The sequence below is a fragment of the Kogia breviceps genome, chromosome 2 (assembly GCF_026419965.1).
Source record: "Kogia breviceps isolate mKogBre1 chromosome 2, mKogBre1 haplotype 1, whole genome shotgun sequence".
Taxonomy (NCBI): Eukaryota; Metazoa; Chordata; class Mammalia; order Artiodactyla; family Physeteridae; genus Kogia; species Kogia breviceps.
The window spans coordinates 198,640,317-198,661,610 of record NC_081311.1 but is presented as its reverse complement, the minus strand read 5'-3'; the positions used below and the strand labels follow the sequence as shown (position 1 = coordinate 198,661,610).

At 45.5% G+C, this 21,294-nt stretch overlaps 1 protein-coding gene across 1 annotated transcript in view; it reads left to right on the top strand.

The window, feature by feature from the left end:
* The first annotated feature begins 7,578 nt into the window (after positions 1–7,578).
* The window catches only part of COL6A3 (collagen type VI alpha 3 chain), an 85,908-nt gene continuing 72,192 nt past the window's right edge, over positions 7,579–21,294 (top strand). The window contains exon 1 of the mRNA XM_067027219.1: positions 7,579–7,834. The gene's annotated coding sequence lies outside the window, so the exon portion shown is untranslated. The remainder of the gene's footprint in view (positions 7,835–21,294) is intronic.

Genomic DNA, 21,294 nt, shown 5'->3' with positions numbered 1-21,294 from the left:
GTCCCTGGACCTGGAGTTCATTGCTCTTGGAATTAAACTTCCGGTTCCTCTTGGGGTGAGGAAGGCTTGAGTCTCATGGGGCAGGGATCTGGGGCTGTGTCCTCCTCACTCAGACTCCCAAGTAGCCTCAACTCACTCTTGAAAGGTAACTGGAACCTCCTGTTCCTGAAGGACCTGCCTCTGCACACCAGTGTCCCGTTCTCAAGTCCCGCAGCCAGAGGTCACATCTTCTAGGAATCCCTGAACCTTCCCAGACGGAGACGAGGGCGCCCTCTCCTGGCCTCCCCAAGCATTTTCTCTGGGCTCCCTTTAGGTCTCACCTGGATCGTGAGATCCTGGAGGGAAGCCTTCCTGTCGGATGCATCCCAGCTCACCTCCACCTCCCAGCAAAGCGCTTGTCTACACAAAGGCCCCTCAGTACATGTCTGCTGAATAAATGAAGGAATGGAGATGACCTGAAGCTAGAATGAGGAGACATTTGACTTTATGACTAAGGCTAGGATTGTTAAAGAAGGAACCAATCCACCCATTCTTTATGAATGGAAATTTATATCTCAAAGCTAGAAAAATGAGTCAAAATTTGTGTAGTCTGATAATTATAAGACCAAACATCTCCTTGCTAGAATTTTTGAATTCCAGTCAACTGCAAAAACTTTCCTGGCCACTCTCACAGTTGGGTTTGCCATCCTTAAAATGAATCAGCTGAGAATGGTTTATAGCTCACGAAGTTCTAGGAAGAATGCTATAATTTTAACTGGGCAATTTTACACAGATTTTCCTAGACCCAGCTCAGTGCTGGCAGATTACCTCTACTCAGTGCATATTCTTATTCCCCCAAATGGAGCCGGTTAACATGTTCCCCCAAAGTTACTTATTCAAGGTAAATATAAGATTCCTCTTGTTCGGCAATTCTTTGCAAGAATGTGTGCTGCTACGAGGTGTTTCCTGTGTACTTAAATTTGAAAACTCTCTTTAGGACGCAGAGCCCTCCTCCATGTCTTGCTGGGCGGAGGCTTTGGAGAATCCACTGAATCTCTAGTTTCCATGGCAGATTTTTGAGTCCATGTGACACTCAGTGACAACACTTTCTGTCTGTTTGATTAGAAAAATGGCCTTAAGGAAAATCAAAGAATTAATGGAAACGAATCTGGAAAAGAATATTTATATATTCAGATATATATCTGAATCACTTTGCTGTAAACCTGAAACTAACAGAATATTGTAAATTGGCTATACTTTAATTTAAAAAAAAGAAAAATCAAGGAAAATAAAGACGGGGTACATTTTTATTGCAGCCGACATAATCATAGAATTGCCATGGTCATTATTGCAACGGTCTGACTGATCTGCTAGCCTAGGACTTAAATTAGAAGGTTGCCCTGTGAACAATTTTTATTAGTGCATCAGGCAAGACTCTTTTGGTTGCAAGTCTTGAGATCCTAACTCGAATCAGGGTAAAAATGAATAAGTTTTGGCTCACATAATCAAAGGGAGAGTTGAGATGGGTAGGACGAGACCAAACAAGGGGGTAGGCTCAGTCTTGGGGCAACTGGAGCCAGGAAGCTGATGGTACTCATTCTCCTTCTCTCCTCTCTGCTTCCTTCCCTCTGGCTGCCTTCCTCCCCATGGCAGGAAATGTGGCAGCTCCTGGGATCCTGAGATGGGCCGGCGCTAGGAGCGAGCTGGAAACCCCAGGGAAGGGCTGTTTGGACCACTTGTGTCGCATGCCCATCCCTGCATCAACCAGTGGAGGTGGTGCTGGCAGGTTCTGCAGGAAGATGGCGGCTCCCTGTTGAAGTACATGATGAAAGCAGGGGAAGGGCCTTTGCCACAATAAGGGAAGTGCCGGTCTAGACAAATGACGTAACAGATGTCCCTCCACGACCCGCAGATATTTTCCTTTGTAGCCTGCTATACTTTATTTATTAAAAAAATTTTTTTATTGGAGTATAGTTGATTCACAATGTTGTGTTAGTTTCAAGTGTACAGCAAAGTGAATCAGTTATACATATACATATATCCACTCTTGTTTTTAGATTCTTTTCCCATAGGGGCCATTACAGAGTATTGAGTTCCCTGTGCTAGACAGTAGGTCCTTGTTAGTTATCTATTTTATATATAGTAGTGTGTATATGTCAGTCTCAATCTCCCAATTTATCCTTCCCCATCCCCCTCCCCCTTATTACCTGGTAACCGTAAGTTTGTTCTCTACATCTGTGACTCTACTTCTGTTTTGTAAATAAGTTCATTTGTACCATTTTTAGATGTCCACATATAAGCAATATCATATGATGTCTGTCTTTCTGTGTCTGACTTAGTTCACTCAGTATGACAAGCTCTAGGTCCATCCATGTTGCTGCAAGTGGCATTATTTTGTTCTTTTTTATGGCTGCGTAAGTATAAATGTACCACATCTTCTTTAGGTAGCCTGCTATATTTCAGTAATTGGAGGTGAGATGTCATGTAGCTTTAGACTCAAAAGTTGCTGCAACAGCATTATTTGAGCAGTAGAACAGAGTGGTGGGAGGGTTGCGTCAACGCACACGTGCCAAGTACCCGGGGAGCAGGGCGAAGGGCCAGTGAGCCCACCATGTTTTCCATCCTCGCCCCGGAGACTGGGCTTGGGTGGGGCTGAATCTGGAGGTGGAGAGTCTTGAGTTTGCAGCCCGGGGCCAGGGAGGAAGTAGAGGCCGGAAATCAGGCCGAGGCAAATGTGCTGCTGCAGCCCCAACTCCCCAGGGGCCGATGCTGGACCGTCCTGGACACCTTGGCGCACAGCTGCCCTTGGTCTACAGATGAGGAAGCTGAGCCGCCCCGCCCAAGGCCTGCAGCTCATTAGCGGCAGAGAAGGACTAGGGCCTCGTTCCTAGCCGGGTGGCCCACTTTCCACGGTGCTGCTTATGGAGGCTGAAAATCGGCACGGGGATGCAATGAGGAATCCCAGGTGCCCTCCAGCTTCAGGGTCAATGGAACCCTCAAGTCCTCCCCATGGGTTGGACTCACAATCCTTCTTCTCTTGAAATAGTAATGCCTCTGTGAAAATTAATGTGCGGTTGGTGACAATGTGCTTTTCCTTTTAGTTTAGGATTCTAACGATCTTTTAAGATCGGGACATAGGGCTTCCCTGGTGGCGCAGCGGTTGAGAATCCGCCTGCCGATGCAGGGGACGCGGGTTCGTGCCCCGGTCCGGGAGGATCCCACGTGTCGCGGAGCGGCTGGGCCCGTGAGTCATGGCCGCTGAGCCTGCGCGTTCGGAGCCTGTGCTCCGCAACGGGAGAGGCCACAACGGTGAGAGGCCCGCGTAGCGCAAAAAGGAGGAAAAAAAAAAAAAAAAAAAAAGATCGGGACATAATTATGCAGAATTGGGATGCTTCTTTTCCCACAATGCTGTGGTCTCCAGGTCTGCTTGTTATTTGCCAAAGCTATGGTTGCCTGCTGGGAAGAGCTTTTTGGTCTCGAGCAGCATCCTGGGGGCTGAGGAGTTGGGGATGCTGGCTGTGACCCAGAACAGGCCTTTCCAGTGTGGAAGCCATCGAGGCACCTCCCGGCTTGTCAAGGGACCGTGAGCTCAGAGGGCCAGGCCCCCGGATCACGTATCTCTGCACTGGACACCAAAGTCACAATGGCAGGCTGCCGGCTCCTGTCAACTCTGTGAGGGCTACCAGTGTCTATTATGGGATGCTAGTTGTTATGACAATGGGGGTTGGGGGTGGCAGTCGGGGAACTGATCTGAGGGGGGTTATTAAAGATGTAAAGTGGAAAAGGGCTCAGCTCACATGCACTTACAGAAGCTCACTCCTGTGAGCTGGGTGTGCGTCATTCAACCCCTTCCTCCCAAGGCATCTGCCAGGGAAATTTCTTAAGATTCTCATGAGCTCCCTGGGGGTCCTTCTCAATGGAGATACCAGTTACAATTTCAGGGTCATGCGAGTTGTGTTATGTACATTCTCCTCTCCATCAGCATGGACTTACTATGTTGAATTAAAAGAAAGAGAGGGCACTTGAGGAGAAATCATTTCACATTTCTTCTAAAAATGTGCTAAAATTACATTTAAGTGTAGACTTCCACATGTACGATAGTATAGCTGAGACATGGCAATGCACTGCAAGAGTCGGTCTCCGTGCGGGCTGACGCCGTGTGTTGGTTAGCGTGATGAAGTCTGCAAATGGCAGAGAGAATTTATCAGCAGTAGCGCCAAGAGAGAAGTACAAGAAGAACAATAAAGGCCATCTTCTTTTTCTTGTTTCTTATTTATTTATTTTTTTTTGGCCACGCCATGTGGCATGCAGGATCTCAGTTCCCTGACCAGGGATCAAACCCGCACCCCGTGTAATGTAATGGAAGCATGGTGTCTTAACCACTGGACCGCCAGGGAAGTCCCTAAAGGCTGTCTTCTAGGGAAGAGACTCAAAGGCAGAGAGGCCACCAGTTACAGAGTAATCTATGTATGACTGAGCCAAAGACTAATTAAATACAATATTACATCTCCAATCCCATTTGGGCATAGTGCTATTTTCGTTTTGTTCTGTCATATAAAATATATAAGCACAGGCTGTTGGAACTGAAAGAAGCTTTAGAGCTGATGTAATACATCTGTTCCAGTCGGGGTTTCAGGCAGGAAGCAGAAACCGCTTTTGCTACTGTGAGCAGAAAGGGATTCTTCGCCAGGAATTATCAGGAAGGGCCAGAGGAGTGGGATTGAGGTGGGGCCTCCAGTAGTAATTCCCAGGGCATCCCAGCTTGATCCTCTGGCCCGTTCTGGGAGGGAGGGAAGCAGGGGCCTGCACTGCAGAGCCTGAGTTTAGGATCACAGCGGCAATCCAGGGGTAAGGGAAGGAAGATGGGGGAGGGGCACTCCCCAGCCACCACCGGATGCCGGGCGGAGGGGTCTGACTGCTGCTGCTGCCTTCACAAATTTCCTTCAGCTCACCCTCAGCACCTGGGAAGCTGGTGCCTCCCTTAGACCTACCACACACATCTCAGCCTCTCCAGAAGAGGCAGCTTCCAGCAGGAAAGAGCAGTCCTCCAAAAAGGGTGCTGTGCTCCAGCCTTGGAAGGGGTCTGGGAGGGACTCCCTTAGGACCTACGCACTATACTTGCCAGGAGGGAAAAGACCAGCCAAAGTAGTGGAGAAATCGCCATGCCTCTCCCCACCTTCCTATATATCACAGCAGTGCATAGGGAAGCCCTAACTACAGCAGAGACTGAGAAACGGGGTTTGTAACTTTCTAACTTGTGCAGAAGGAAATGGAAAGAGGTACCCAGGTTCAACACAGCATTTAAGAAGAAACTGGACTGAGAGATTCTGTAAAGTCCCTTGGGTGGCCAGGCCCAGACCCAGGACCCTTGATGTTGAGGTCAGTTCTCATCTTTGAGATGGTTTCCTCTTGCGACCAGATGGCAGGAGGAACTGCTCATTTCACCGAGAATCCCCAATCCCGGTGATTAAGTGAGAAAACCATAGGAGCCATAATGCTCTCTCTGGTGAGTCCAAGGGAGGATGTGGGAGGTTTTCCACCAACGGCTGCCAGCTTCCAGAAGTTTCTGAGGCCACAGACAGTGTTGGTGAGGGTCTAGATTGTCAATGATTCGTTACAGTTAAATATTACAGAGAACCATTCCTGCTTGAGCAGGGGTTTTTATTTCTTTAAGTCTTGTTCTAAACGATGCATCACCCTTGCCATTGAAATAGTAGAAATCCCTAATAGCAAGGAATGTGTATTCCTAGCTCTTTTGAAGAGCAATAGTTGTATTGGTATTTGGGAAAAGGAACCACTGAATGGAAGTACATAGGCCACGCTTGTTCCATTAACCTCTCTGAGCAGAGCTGCTTGGGACAGAAAGTTGGAATCAAACGTTGCCTGAATTTGCAGCAGGCCACGTGCCTCGGAGAAATGCTTGTCTCCAGAGCTGAACTTGCAGATGCTAACCGATGAAGTGGCAGCACACGTCCCAGCTCCTCGGGTCCGAGTCCACGCCTGCCGCGTGGAGCGGGGACTCTGGTGGGAGACGGGCTGCCCTGCGTGAGAACAGTGTCTTCCCACCTGTCACACGGGCAGTGTGGCTCCTACTCAGAGCCTCTGCTAATTTCTTCTTCCTCTACAGGTGATGCACAGGGAAACCCTCACTCCAGGTCTCAGCCCCCATTCTGACATTCTTCGAGCTGAGCCCCCAGGGTGTAGAGAGGGGGTGAGTCTTCCTGTGAATGAGTAGGGGGACCCTGGGGCTGCAGGAGGGGAGCAGCCCCTGTCTCTCCTGTACCATCTCCCCTTCCTCCCTAAGCCGGAAGGACATCGTCTGTGCAAAGGAGTTAATGTTACCTTTACTCCTCAAACTTGGCTTTGGAAGGATCTCCAAGTCAAAAGTATCCTTCAGATGTCTCTCTCTCTCTCTCTTTTTAAAAATTTTTATTGGAGTCTAGTTGATTTACAATGTTGTGTTAGTTTCTGCTGCACACCAAAGCGAATCAGTTATACATCTACATATATCCACTCTGTTTTAGATCCTTTTCCCATATAGATCATTATAGAGTATTGGGAGGAGTTCCCTGTGCTGTACTGTAGCTCCTTGTTATTCATCTATTTTATATATAGTAATGTGTGTAGGTCAGTCTCAATCTCCCAATTTATCCCTCCCTCCCCCTTATCCCCTGGTAACCATAAGTTTGTTTCTTCAGATGTCTCTTGATATCTCACATGAACCGAATTTTCAAGGCGGGGGGGCATGTGATGGGTGAGAAGTTTGGGGGTGTCTACGGTCAGGATTCTGATCTGAGCTCTGCTACGAACCCAGATTCTTCTCATCTGTAAAATGAGACCATAATCTCACTTGAGGAAACATGACACATATCTCTTTAACAGGCGGAGATGTTCTTGGTGCAAGAGATAACGCTTATCAAAGTGCTGTGAAAGGTACAAAGCCTTGTGGAAACACAAGTTCCTTCTCAAGAATTTTCCTGTAAATCTGAGCAGGGTAACCATTCTTGTTCCCCTTGTATGTGTCCTGGAATTCGGACCATAAGCTTCATGATCAGAATCATTCTATACAGAATTACAAAAAAAAAAAAAAAAAAGTAGTCTTTTCTCCTTGTCTTCTCACCGGCGGCAAACAGAGCTTTGGTTAGCAGAACACCAAGGCGATTTTAACGGCTGGTTTTTTATATTTGAAAAGGGAGGTTATTAGGAGAAGTCTCAATTCAGAAACTTCAAGAAGAAATGGGAGGGCGTGGTGAGGGGGGAGGCGGGAGGCTGCATTTCCTGTTTTCCTTTCAGATGGTGTTGGAAAACACTGCAGCAAAACCACGGAGACTCACGGAAACATTCCCAAATTCATTGTCTTTGTGGCCAGGGACCCAGCCCCAAAGGTGATCAGTAGAAGGGGTGGATTTTTTTTTTTTTTTAAGAGTTGGGGTTTGCAGGCGTCCAGCTACGGGCTCGTACGGTGAAGACAGCCTTCCGAGGTGACATCAGCCTGTGGCCGGGCCAGAAGCAACAGAGTGAGAGTCTGGTTTTCATTTACAGTGGGGGGCAGGCCCGAGTGGGGAGGGGGAGAGGAGGGGTCGGAGGCGGGAGGAGGAGGAGGAGGAGCTGGAGGGAGCCTTGACTGTATCCCTGGACACGGTCCAGTTTGGAGCTCAGTCCTCCACCAAAGGCCACTCAGCTCTCCCGTTCACCAGCCCCCTGCAAGGACCACAGGGGGAGTTTTCTGCCTGCTTGGGGTCCCCTCTCCTGAGGAAGGAAAAGGAGACGCAGCCAGTGGGGGAAACATGTGTCAGCTTCGCACATAATCGAACATCGAAGCCCAGGGACACACACTTCTCCAGGTTTGCTCAGGGTAAGTGCCACTTCGCCCCTGTTCCCCCTGTGTTGGGTTTGTGGCCGGAGGGAAATGCTTTAAACCCCGCTGACCATTTCTTGACGGCCCTCGGGTTCGCTCGCCTAGAGTCTGTTTTCTGTACAAGCTGCTGGTCTCTGGAAGATCCAGCCGATTTTTCCTTCTCAGTTTGCGCCACCTGGGTTTCCTTAGCCGGACCAAGGCCCTGGTTGCCCACGAGTCCTGCCGTGCCCCCTGCTACCTCCCCTCCCCCCCAATCACCCTCTGCTCTCCTGACTGGGGTGCTTTTCAGCTCATGGTTTATGTATTTGACATAAATAAACTGAAGCCCAGCTGGAGTCTGAGAATCTGCTTTGTTCGCAGAAGTGTCTTTCCGAGGATCCGAGAGCTACCTTGGGGAGATGCTGAGTTCCCCCACGTCCGTGGGGCGTGTGGGCCGATTGGGTACATCTGTCACCTCGGGGGGAATTGCGGTGACTTTGGCGTCCAGGAACAGGGCCAAGTCAAGAGCTACTCAGCTATTACCATCAGGGCTCCATCTTTTCAGGAATCCGAAGTTACTGCTGGAGCCTTAGTCCTCTGGGGTTGCTTAAAGGAGCTGCAGGGGTCAGAGGAGGAGAAGGAATTTGGTGTTTGGGCAGCACGCCCAGTGGATAGGGCAGGGCCCCTAGGGCCACGGGCTGGCCTGTGGTGCCCAGAAGTAGAGCAAGTACCAAGCCCGGAGGCCGGGAGCCTGTTGCCCAGCCAGGAGGGTGGGGCTCCGCCCCTCTCGCCCAGGATGGAAAGTGTTCTCTGACAGTTGCCAGTCTACTCTCGGGACCTGTTTCCGGGGCTACCGTGTTACAAAATTAAGACGGAGGCAGGGGTGGGGTCCCTAGGAGGCCCCAGAGGAGTACTGGGGGTGTAAACAGAAACTGGCATTTCACTGCCAGCCCAAGGAGCGAATTGAAAGGCTGGTCTGGACCCCAAGAGCAAACTGCTGTAGGCAGAGGGGAGTGTCCGCCCCCCCCTCCGCCCCAGCGGGGACTCAGAAGAGCTGGCCCGTGCCAGCCGACACACAGCTGCCTCCACACGAGAACTGTAGGGTCCTAGAGCTGCAGGGGTGCTCAGAGTTCATGCGGATAGACCATTCTCACACTGAGGTCCCCCAGCTTCCCGGGGGACCCATTCTTAATACATCAGATAACCGAAGTGGCTTTAAAATCAGGTATTTTTTGTTCCTAAGCAAAAAGATGTTGAAAACCACCAGTTTGCTGTTGGACATTATTGAAACTTCTGAATTCTTTGCTGGGCTAAAGATAAAGGAAGAGATTCTTGGTTAGGAGGCACTGAGGTGTGGTTCCCTGGCTTTAAAGATGAAGGCTCGGGGCTTCTGAGATGCTCAGTTACTTGCTGAGGCCACAGCGCCAGTAGGTGGCTCAGACAGCAGTAAAGTCTTTACCATTTCGGGAGAGCAGGTGGCCCAGCACTGGGGGATCCTGCGCCAATTTACGTCTAGATTCGGAACGTACCGTTTGATTTGTTCTCCCAGAAGACAGTGTCCTCCTATCATAGTCTGTTAAAAGCGACGGGGAAATTGGATTATGCTTCCCGGGGCCTCTACCAACTAACGGGGAAAGAAGTGCCAGCGAAGAGAGCTGGTCCCCAGGGACCGACATTGGCTTTGTGACCAGAGCAGCTGAGCAGGCACCCCTCATCCAGGCCACCTCTGGGGATGGGGGCCTGGAGGGACGGCACCAACGTTTTGCTTCATTCTTTTATTTTTTAAAAATTTAATTTAATTAATTTATTTTTTATACAGCAGGTTCTTATCAGTTATCTGTTTTATACATATTAGTGTATATGTGTCAGTCCCAACCTTGTGTGGGCTTTGCTGAGCGTGAAGGCAGAAGGGTGGGGAGGTGAGGGTTTCTGTAGGAATTCAAGCTAGACGAGTGGTCTTGCGGTCTTGATCTCTCCTTTGAGGAGGCATGAGTTTTCCATTACCATACGGTTTATTTTCCTCTTTCCCCACTCACGGCAGTGAGGAAGCCATTAAGAGGACACTTGGTGGAGAGAAGGACTTGGGGAAGAATCGCGGAGCAGGGTGGTGAGCGTGGGTGTCCTGCCCTTTTCCAGTGGGGGCATTGGAGGGTGTAGCTACTCCCACCTTCCTGGGAGGCAGCTGGGGAAGTCTCTAGAACGTTAGCCCTTGGCACGGGCTCTTCCAGCACTTGGGAGGGTGTGTGCCTCGCCCCACCAGGCTCTGTGGTCCTTAGGTGATGGGATGTATGGTGAATGTCCAAACTTGGGGTCTTAAGGATACTTCTGATGTCAGGCAAGAAGAATTCCTATCTTTCTGAGCAGGAATTGTTTTTGTCTCTGCACCTCATCCCTCTATTTTCACAGTGTTGAGGGCTCGCGGCATCTCATTCTGGCATCATAAGTGCTTTTCTGCGATTTTGTGCCTTAGAACCTAAGACAACACTGATGATAAAGTAGGAAGGAACCCCTCTCTTCAACTGATGATTGATGATGGATTCGTGACTCAAATGCGGCTCCCCGTCTGACCTTAGTTTTAGGTTAGGCGATCACAGATGCCGCCGCTTAAAACCAGCTGGAAATCAGACCTCCTTCCCTTTTGAAAGTGAGAAGACTTTTGCCCTGGAGGCGTCATCTGTGTTGTTGCTCAGAGTATTTAGACAACTGGTTACAGGGGTCTTTGTCATTACCCACCTTTTTAAAAAAAAAAATCAATCAGTTAATTATTTTTTTGCCTGCATTGGGTCTTTGTTGCTGCGCCCAGGCTTTCTCTAGTTGCAGCCAGCGGGGGCTACTCTTTGCGGTGTGCGGGCTTCTCATTGCGGTGGCTTTTCTTTGTTGCGGAGTACAGTCTCTAGGCACGCGGGCTCAGTAGTTGTGGCTCGCGGGCTCTAGAGCGCACGCTCAGTAGTTGTGGCTCACGGGCTTAGTTGCTCCGTGACATGTGGGATCTTCCTGGACCAGGGCTCGAACCTGTGTCCCTTGCATTGGCAGGCGGATTGTTAACCACTGCTCCACCAGGGAAGCCCTCATTACCCACTTTTATGTGAAATTCCACATTTAGGATTTAAGATACACTGGCAGGTCACGAATTCTGTTGCATGAGACTGTCTTGCAGGTATGCTAATCACTTTAGGTGGAAGTTTTATTTGAAAATTAGTTCTTGTCACTGTTCTTTTTGGAAGAGACTGAGGATTGGTTATGTCTTGGAGAAGAATCGTGGGCTGGTCCCCCTCTGAATGGGACCTTGTGTCCCGGGCAGCCTTTCCACGGAAACCCACAGGAGCAAACCTTTCTTGGTGTCTTAGCTGTGGAAAGCAGGCTATAAAAACCACACCACTGCTACATAAATAGTTGACGATTTGAGGAGTGACCTGACATTAAAGAAAATCCTATCAGTAGCTCTCACTGAGGAAAGGAAAGCTCAAAATGATTCAGGTTTTCAAGTAGAGAAGCTTTAAAAATTTCCTGCTTCTTCAGACAGCCTTGAGCGAGACAAGGAAAGGTTCTTTTCATCCACATTTCTAGATATGGATTCCCTCTTTCCAAAAATCTGGGAGATAATCCTACCCTTTCAAGAAGAGACACTGCTTGTCCCCTCTAAACCATGGGTGATGACCATCTCATACTCAGGAAACACCTGATTTACAAAGAGGGGTTCTTTTCAGGAATTCATTATATTAATTTTTGAAAACGTAATTTTAGTACCTTCTGGTCTCATCAGGCTGTTTTAGGAAGGAGATGAAATTGTGAAGTGGCACCTTTGTCCTGGTATAGTCTTTCCTGAAAGTGTAGAGGAAAGATGCACCCCTCTGAGCTCCAGAAAAATCTCCATGCATTGTAGGGAGTCCCTGGGGTGGGGTTTCCGGGATCGCAGGGAATCTGTTGATACACATCTCGACAGCGCTTGTGGGTCACTTTGGGACTCACCTGGAGACTGTTTCAATACATAATTAAAAAAAAATGTGACTGTAATGTCTGAAGTAAATGTACATTTAGAATTTTATTTTTTCCCTATGCTCAGGTATGCATGTATTGAGGTGAACTTCTGCTTGCAATGAAGCATTCTGCTTTCTAAAATACCTTCATGACAAGGGCATGAACCAAGTAAGAACTTTTAAAGGAAACATTTTACTGGCATCTACTGAGACACAAGGTTAAATTAAATGAACACAGAGGTGTTTCAGAACCAGAGCAGCGCTGCCTATTCGTGCAAGGCTGTATCCCCGTAGGAGTTTTGAATTTTAGAACTGGAAGAGATGTTAAGATGATCTAATCCAGTAACTCCCAAACTTTTCCTTACCTGCCCTTGGTCTGTGTGTCTCATATTCCTTTAAGCTTAATAAACCTCACTGTGCTCCGGGGTGTGGAGCTTTGGCTCGAGGGAGGGGACAAAAATGACTAAGACTTCGGCCCTGCCCTCTGGTTGGCAAATATATGATTTCCGTTTGGCTACTGGAAATATCCCCAAATTACTACCTTGGTGGATGGTCTCCCCACACCCTTGACACCTCAGATGAAGAAATGGAACACAGGGAGGTGAATTGCTGGTTTGAGGTCCCAGTACTAGAAGGAAAGCAAAATCAGCATTTCCTGGGCGCTCCTACAGGCTCATGGGTTCTCGCAGGTAGGTGTCTAAGGCCAGGAATATCAAGGGAGTACACGTCTTCAAGAGCATATTTTGGAGCCTCATGTGAAGAAAGCCACTTTTTGCCATCGACCAGTCTTTTATAGAGTAGCATAGTTTAAGTTTGTTTAGCAGAGAGGTAATCGTTGTTTCAAAAAAATCTGGAAAGAGAAAGCAAAGCAGAAAAATAGGACAGATAGGAAAAGTTCTGCCAAGCCCTCTCCCAAAGGCAGATTGTTAGCCTTTCGTAGGGGTCTGGTTGCGTTTTGCATGGTGTAATCCTGCTGTTCTCCTAAATTTTAAGACTCACGAAGTACAGAGAAACACTTGCGAGGTAGGAACGGCTCGGGAAAGGTACCATGGCAAATGTGTCTGTCAAATCCCCCTGGTTTGACCCGTACCTTCAGTTTTCATGGACCCAGAGCATCGAGAATTGGCCGCTGGATGGAAGAGCTCGTGGGTTGGTGTCATTTCAAAATTAAGAATTGAACAGCTGCTGGAGATGACTCAGACCTCTAGAGAAGCCATTCCAGGAAACTGGTTTTTCTCTTCTGGAATCCTCATCAGTTGATTCAGCAGGCGCTGTGCCAGCACCCAGAGCCAGTTCAGCTAAGCCCACAGACTGCCCTGCCATGCACTGCGGGCCTCTCTCTTTCTTGTGGGGATGGTAGGAAACCCACCGGTGGTCAGAGCCTAGGGTGATAGATGAAAGAAAGCGGTCACAGAATCACTGCCAGTTAGAGCATCAGGCAGTCAGCCTCATTTTGCACATAAAATTTGTGAGGTTGGGAGAGTTAACTGACCTTTACTGATCGAGACAGGAACTAAGTAGATTTTTTCCCAGATATTACACTAAATACAGTGTGGGTGATATTTTATCTGATGTTTCAATGTAATTTTTTAAAAAGTCTCTTTAAAAAGTTTTTCTCTTCCAGACCTGATCGCGAATCAGATTAGAAAACGAAATGTTTAGTTTTTCCTTACAATAGGAGGACATTTTAGCCGCTGTGTTTGAACAGTTCTGCAGTGGGACACCATTGTTTTGGAGAGGCCAGTAGCCCCAGAAGTCCACGGCCAAGGCAGGAAGGGAGGATAGCGCTGGGATCTACCCTAGAGCCGACGGCACTGTGTGTGTCACGGGGCAGGAATGGAATGGGTGTTTGTGCAATTCCTTTTGAAGCGTCTTCTAAGGCATTCTCTGCCCTAACATTAAACCTGAACTAATCTCTGCCTAATGTTTATAATTAGCAGGAAAAATGGAGGAAATGCTTTGTCTGGCTGCCTTATATTTAAGAGGGTAAAATGTCTTTTCCATGTGCATCGTGGTGTCTAGCTTTTCTAACTATAGCAGATATGGAACTTTCTGCTTCATGTTTATTCTCTTGGACCCTAGGAATACGTCTTTAAATAAATTTCCAAATATCTGGGCAGTTAATCTGGAGGTTCTTCAGGTTGCCTTTATGGGGAGAAGGAAGGTAACCCCGGATGGCGCTGGGCACATCCTCACGTGATCTCATTCCGGGAGGACGCTAACTTGCCAAGGCACAGCCAAGCCCTCCCTTTCTGGATTGTTCTGTTCTAATGCATGAGCTGTGGAACAGACATTGTTTATTAACAAGATAGACACTTAAAAAAAATTGAAGTATAGTTGATTTAAAATATTGTATTAGTTTCAGTTGTACAGCAAAGTGATTCAGTTACACATATGCATATAGGTATATATTCTTTTTCAGATTCTTTTCCATTATAAGTTATTACAAGATATTGAATACAGTTCCCTGTGCTCTACAGTAAATCCTTGTTGGCTATCTATTTTATATATAGTGGTGTGTATCTGTTAATCCCAAGCTCCTAATTTATCCCCCTTTCCCTGGTAACCGTAAGTTTGTTTTTTATGTCTGTGAGTCTGTTTCTGTTTTGTAAATAAGTTCATTTGTATCGTTTTTTAAGATTCTACATATAAGTGATGTCATAAGATATTTGTCTTTCTCTGTCTGGCTTACTTAGTGTGATCATCACTAGGTCCATTCGTGTTGCTGCAAATGGCATTATTTCATTCTTTTTATGACTAATATATTGTATATATATATATATACATATATACACCACAACTTTATTCATGCATCTGTTGACTGATACCAAAAGTCTACAAATAATAAATGCTGGAGAAGGTGTGGAGAAAAGGGACCCCTCCTATGCTGTTGGTGGGAATACAAATTGGTACAGCCTCTAGAGGGAACAGTGTGGAAGGTCCTTAAAAAACTAAAAATAGAACTACCATATGACCCAGCAATCCCACACCGGGGCATATATCCAGAAAAGATGAAAACTCTAATTCGAAAAGATACACGCACCCAGTGTTCATAGCAGCACTATCTATAATAGCCAAGACATGAACAGACACTGTTTCACTTGAGCCAAAGACCTTGAGTCCAGTATTCAGTGTCTAACAAGGATACCAGTAGGTGGCAGTGAGACCAAGTCGACACATAGGATCAGAAGACTTAAGTTTTGCTATCACAGAATACACCTTCAGAGCCTGGGTCAAGTAGATAATTGTTTACAGATGTGTACACGTGGCTGATATTTTCTTCTCTAGCACAATTTCACAGAATGGAAATGCGAGATTCAAGTTGTAAAATAAGCTGTAAAAAAGCAGCTTCCGATGCATTTCTTTGGAGGAATCTTCTTAGAGTTGTTCCAAATTGTTTGCTTTTGAGGATTCCCCCAAAGCTCTTTCAAGTAGCAATAACATGTTAAATTCTGCTCTCCTCCTTCTCTAACCGGAGGAGAATAAGTCCTCTCTTAACTTCCTCTCTGGGGACAAGAATGGGGGCTCTTCTCCCAGGATTCAGGCAAGAAAGAGAAGAAGGGTAAGAAAAAGAGAGAGAATTAGGGTGGCTGCGAGCTAGAGACCCCTAGGGTTTACTGAAATGTGACTTTTCATTTCACGGCAGGTGGGCATAGTTCTGTCGCTGTGGTCTTCCACTATTTCTGCGGCTCCCACTTAAAATGGGACAGTTAGGAGTTAACAGAAGTCCTAGAACTTGTTAGGAGGACCAGCCTGATTCTAAAAAGCAGAGCTTGGAGAAGATCCAGTTAATGACTTCAAAATGGGAGCTCTGGATGTATTTAAGTCTTTGTTTGAAAAAGATTGCCTTGTGTGCATGTGTGTGTCTCTGTCTTAAAAAAGATTTCCAGACATGGAAAATGAAAAAGCTTCTGAGGAGACTTAATGAAAACTAATTTCATGGAATTGCACAATGGCTGGGGAATGTCACTGGACTCTGAATACAATTTTGAGTTGAAGGCCCGTGTAGAGCAGTCTTCATAATAAGAGGTACCTTTTAAAGTTTCAAGTGGACAGCTACAGAAAGGAAAAAGGCACCTCAAATTCTTTTCAGAATGAGGCCGAGTAAAAAAAGGAATGACTGATGCTCAATAGAAAGGTAAGAATTTAATGAAGTTCTCTGGTTGAATCTATTGCCTTTAGGACAGAATCTGTGACACAAAGCAGCTTGACACTCCACTCAACACAAGGGTCTCAAGCAGCCAATTTTGACTTTTTTCATATTTGAAAGAACAGCAGCAGACAAATGGAGTCTGTTGATACAGAATCTGTGGTTTGTCACCACCAAAGACATTTAGTGTATTTTTTCCCTGAAAGATGTCGGGAGTTTCCTTGAGATTGGGGCCAAATCCGGCACATCCTCTTAGGGTTTCCTGGGGTTATTCCCTTGGGCTTTGGAAACACAAACTTTCATTAGGATTCTGGTTCAGTTTTTATTTTTTGTTTTTTAATGTGGCAGTGGGCAAAACACTATGCCTCACGTGCTTTCAGTTTCCCAGCTATAAGATGGGGGAAAATGCAGCCACTGGGCTACTGGGAGAAGGGCATGAAATCCCACCCACGAGACAGGGGCCCAGCAAATATGACTTGTGCTCTTTTGTCTCTCTTTCTTGGGGGTGGGAGGGAGAGTTAAGGAAGGGTAATGGCAGGGTGGCTTGTCCCCCCTTATTAAATTGGACAAACTGGGTGATCATTTGGGGAGATTCTATTTGACATCTTTTAAATCTAAATGAAAAAAAATGCTCCAAGCTTTGTTGCCAGGAATTGCAGTTTTAAAAAGTGGGATACCATGACATGGTAAACACTAGGAGAGATTTAATTGCAAACGAAAACATTAACAAATATTCACCAGCTGGTCTAGGAATGCTTGAGCCGCATGACTGGCTCCTAAGCCCTGTGGCAGGAAAAGTGTGTGGATCTAAAGGCCTTTTCCCCACCTGGGAGTTCAGCTCAACTGAACATGTGAGTTCATTAATCATCAGTGGAGCCTGGATAACTCATCATCCAACAAACATCATTTTCTGTCCTTCCCTTTCAGAGTTGGAAGAGCTTCTCCGCTCTGCCCTCCTGTGCCCTCCTCTGCCTTCTCCGCCTTCCCCCACTTCCCCTCTCCCCTCTTACCCTTTCCTCAACATCTGGATAGGTTTTAGAAAAGATAATTCCAGTGCACTGAATGTTTTTTCATTACTTTGTGTCCCAATGAGAAGGAATTCATTTAGGGGTCTACTCTTTTATAAGATTAAGATCTTGGAAGTAAAAATCTTTACGTATAATTTTCAACCAATTAAAAATACATTTTCCTTAGAGAATAGTTGAAGTAACTCATTAATGCCTCAGAAAGACATTAAGACTTTGTTCTATCATGATTTTGATTTTATTGAGCTTTACCAAAGACTACCAAATTTTGGAATTTGTTAATAGAGATCCCACACGGATATAGGGATAGTATAAGGATAGTATAGGGACAGCATGGGGACAGTATAGGGATAATGTATAGGGATAGTAAAACCAAAACCAAAACCAGTGAAACCTACTCAATGCACAATTCACCCATGTTCTCTGTCGAGGTTGTCCACAGAGAAGCCTGAAGCTCGTCCCATCCCACACTCAGCAGTGGTCATTGTCCTATTTTTTCCACATGGATTACATTGTCCAATGCTTTGCAGTGAGGTCCTATACTATTTTTTTACCCTCATTCCAAAACAAAAATCCTGCCTCTTGAAATCCTGCCTCTTGTGCATGGATCAAATATTTAAAACAATTGAACTGGACCTCCCAGAAGAGTTGCATCAAATCTTTTTCTTGAAGGAGTGGTGCTTGAACTTTAATGGGGAGTTAGAATAGAGGCAGTTAGAATCACATCTGAACTTGGATGCTATCCCCAGAGACTTCCCACATACACAGATACAATGTTGTACGCTTTTGGGGGAGGTTGACAGATCCTTTGAAATCTGTGGATCCCATATTAAATTAAAAACCTGTGGATCCCACATTTTTAAAAAAGTTCTCGACCAATTAGAATATTACAGGCTGTCTTGGAAAGGACAGTATATATTTCTGGAAAGAATCCAGTAAACTTTAAATAATGTGGGCGGACAATTTTCCCACAAAATAGTTTTCTAGTAGGATGCTTATTGCTGGTAAAGAAACCCGATGTTCAATTTTAATGGAAAGAATCAAGAATAGCATATGTATGATGTACTTTTACATTACTCTAAAGTGTATATCCTCAATTAAGAAAACTTACAAAGACCACAAATACTGCATGTGCTTTTTTTTTTTTTCTTCAAAAGGCAAACTCAGGAATAGGTCTAGCAGAGTGTGGGGAAGAAAGGTATGATTGGATGGAAAGGCCTAGAAGATTCCTAGAGTAGAGCATGGTCTTGCAGGATTTCTAGGGAGCAATGGGGCAGCACTGGGGTGGTGGCTTGGGCATTCATCCTCAGTGAAGAAAACGGACCAACCAGCCAAGCGTGGGTTTCTACACTGCCTGAGGGTTCTCCCCTGAGCACTGACCAGGACTTGGGGACGTTGTGGAACCAAAGTGCTGCGAGCTGAGGACTGCCCTCATATATCGTACAGATCTGTGCCTAACACGTGTTGACCATTTCAAGCCAAGAAGATTGGGCTGTGTTTTTGGAATGTCGCCGTTATCACCACTGGCTGTCACTTCATTGTAGAAAGAAATACGTTCTCTTTATGACTGGCCTTCTCATCATCGTCAGAAAAACCTTTCCTTCCCACTGTTGATACATTTCCAAGAGAAAGTTGTATTGACAGGTGGTTTTGTATTAGGTGCTGGGGTTGTATCTTCAAACTCTCAGAATTTGAATCACAGGGTAAATTTGTTTTATCACAAATGATACTTTTGGTTTGACCTCCCTGGAAAATCCAAAGCAACAGTGGGTCTTGGAATCCATTCTCTTGCTTATGGTCTTGTCTTTTTCTATCCCACCAATTTGGCTGGCTGGGCTGGCCTGGGACCCACATTCTGTTGTCCTGCTGTTCCTCACAGCTGGGCCACAGGATCTGGACCCCAGATCCTCCCTCCGGGCCTGATCTCTGGCAGGAAAAATCATGGGACTGAGCCCACTTCATCCACATCCTTGGGAAACAGCTTCGATAAGGGGCTGCCTTTTGTTCTCCTTGGCCGTCTGTGCATTTTGCTAAGAAGTCCATCTAGACACTAGTCCCCTGCCAAGGCCAGGTTGCTAATTAGCCAGCCAGACAGATTTTCCTTTGTTGCTCTAGATGGCAAGGTTGAGAACCTTACACCACCCTTAACATTGTCTTCCTTAGCAATGTGGGGGAAATTGGGAGCCCTGAATTATATATACAACGGACAAGCACAGATAGAATCACCAGGCCCATGGAAGACCTATGGTGAGAGGAAGGTCAAGGTAGGAAGGTCAAGCAGGCACAAAAGCCTAGGCCTTAGGCGGAGCTGATTTCGTGGCTCTAATGACACTAGTTGGGGTAGAAATAACTTTTGTACCACATCTCAGTGTTCATATCAGATTTTTTCACTTTGCTGGGACTGAAGTCTTCTTCCCCAAACCTTAATATTTTGCTGCCAAATACTTCTTTTCTTCTTCCTTTCCAAATGTTATTTAGCAGCAAGGACAAATGTTGTGTTATTTAATTATAGGGGCACATACATATGCTTTAAGAAGATATGTGCTGTTGTATTGTTTTCCTGTTTTAGCTCTTAGAGACTCCTGCCTCAAAAAAAAGATGCCACATTTATACCATTGTTGTTAAACTGATGGCTACATTTTAGGTGTACGGAGTAACCCATACTTTAAAAAATCTCAGGTAACTTTTCCTATCCTTTTAAAGATTGTAGGAAACACACACATGACAGAAATGACAGAATTTACATGATTCTAATCTGTATATCCTCAATTAAGAAAACTTACAGAGACCACAAATATTGCATGTGCTTTTTTTTTTTTTTTTTTTCAAAGGACAAACTCAGGAATAGGTCTAGCAGAGTGTGGGGAAGAAAGGTATGACTGGATGGAAAGGCCTGGAAGATTCCCAGAGTAGAGCAAGTGAGCAAATTTAATCATTTTTAAGTGAATAGTACAGTAGTGTTATCTACATGTACCTTGTTGTGTAACTGATCTTTAGAACTTTTTCATCTTGCAGAACTGAACCTCTGTACCTTTTGGGCACTAACTCTCCTTCCCACCTCCCCCTCTCTCTAGCAACCACCAATCTATTTTCTGTTTCTAATAGTTCGGCTATTTCAGATCCCCTATGTAAGTGGAATCTTGCGGTACGTGTCTTTTTGCGACTGGCTCATTTCACTTATCATGATGTCCTCAAGGTTCATTCATGTTGTAGTCTATGACAGAATTTCTTTCTTTTATTTCAGGCTGAATAATATTTCTTTGTATGTATATACCACATTTTCTTTACCCATTCATCCATTGATGGGCATTTATGTTGTTTCCACATCTTGGCTATTATGGAAAATGCTGCATTAAACTTGGGTGTATATATATCTCTTCAAAATCTTGTTTTCAATTATTTTGGATACATACCCAGAAGCTGGATTGCTGGCATATATAGTAATTCTATTTTTAAGTTTTGGAGGAACTTCCATACAGTTTTCTCAGTGGTTGCAGTGTTTTACATTCACACCAACAGTGCCTAAGTACCAATATTTCGACATCCTCGTTAGCACTTCTTGTTTACTGTTTGTTTGATAGTGGCCATCTCAGTGGATGTGAGGCAAGATCTCATTGTGGTTTTTGTTTGTTTTTGTTTTTTTTTAACATCTTTATTGGAGTATAAATGCTTTACAATGATGTGTTAGTTTCTGCTGTATAACAAAGTGAATCAGCTATATGTATACATATATCCCCCTATCCCCTCCCTCTTGCGTCTCCCTCCTACCCTCCTTATCCCACTCCTCTAGGTGGTCACAAAGCACCAAGCTGATCTCCCTGTGCTATGCGGCTGCTTCCCACTAGCTATCTGTTTTACATTTGATAGTGTATATATGTCAATGCTACTTTCACTTCATCCCAGCTTTCCTTTACCCTTCCCCATGTCCTCAAGTCCATTCTCTATGTCTGCGTCTTTATTCCTGTCCTGCCCCTAGGTTCTTCATAACCATTTTTTTTTAGATTCCTTATATATGTGTTAGCATGTGGTATTTGTTTTTCTCTTTCTGACTTCACTCTGTATGACAGTCTCTAGGTCCATCCACCTCACTACAAATAACTCAATTTCGTTTCTTTTTATGGCTGAGTAATATTCCACTGTATATATGTGCCACATCTTCTTTATCCTTTCATCTGTCAATGGACACTTAAGTTGCTTCCATGTCCTGGCTTTTGTAAATAGAGCTGTAATGAATATTGTGGTACATGACTCTTTTTGAATTATCTCATTGTGGTTTTGATTTTCATTTCTCTGATGCTGAGTGTTTTCTTATATGCTTATTGGCCA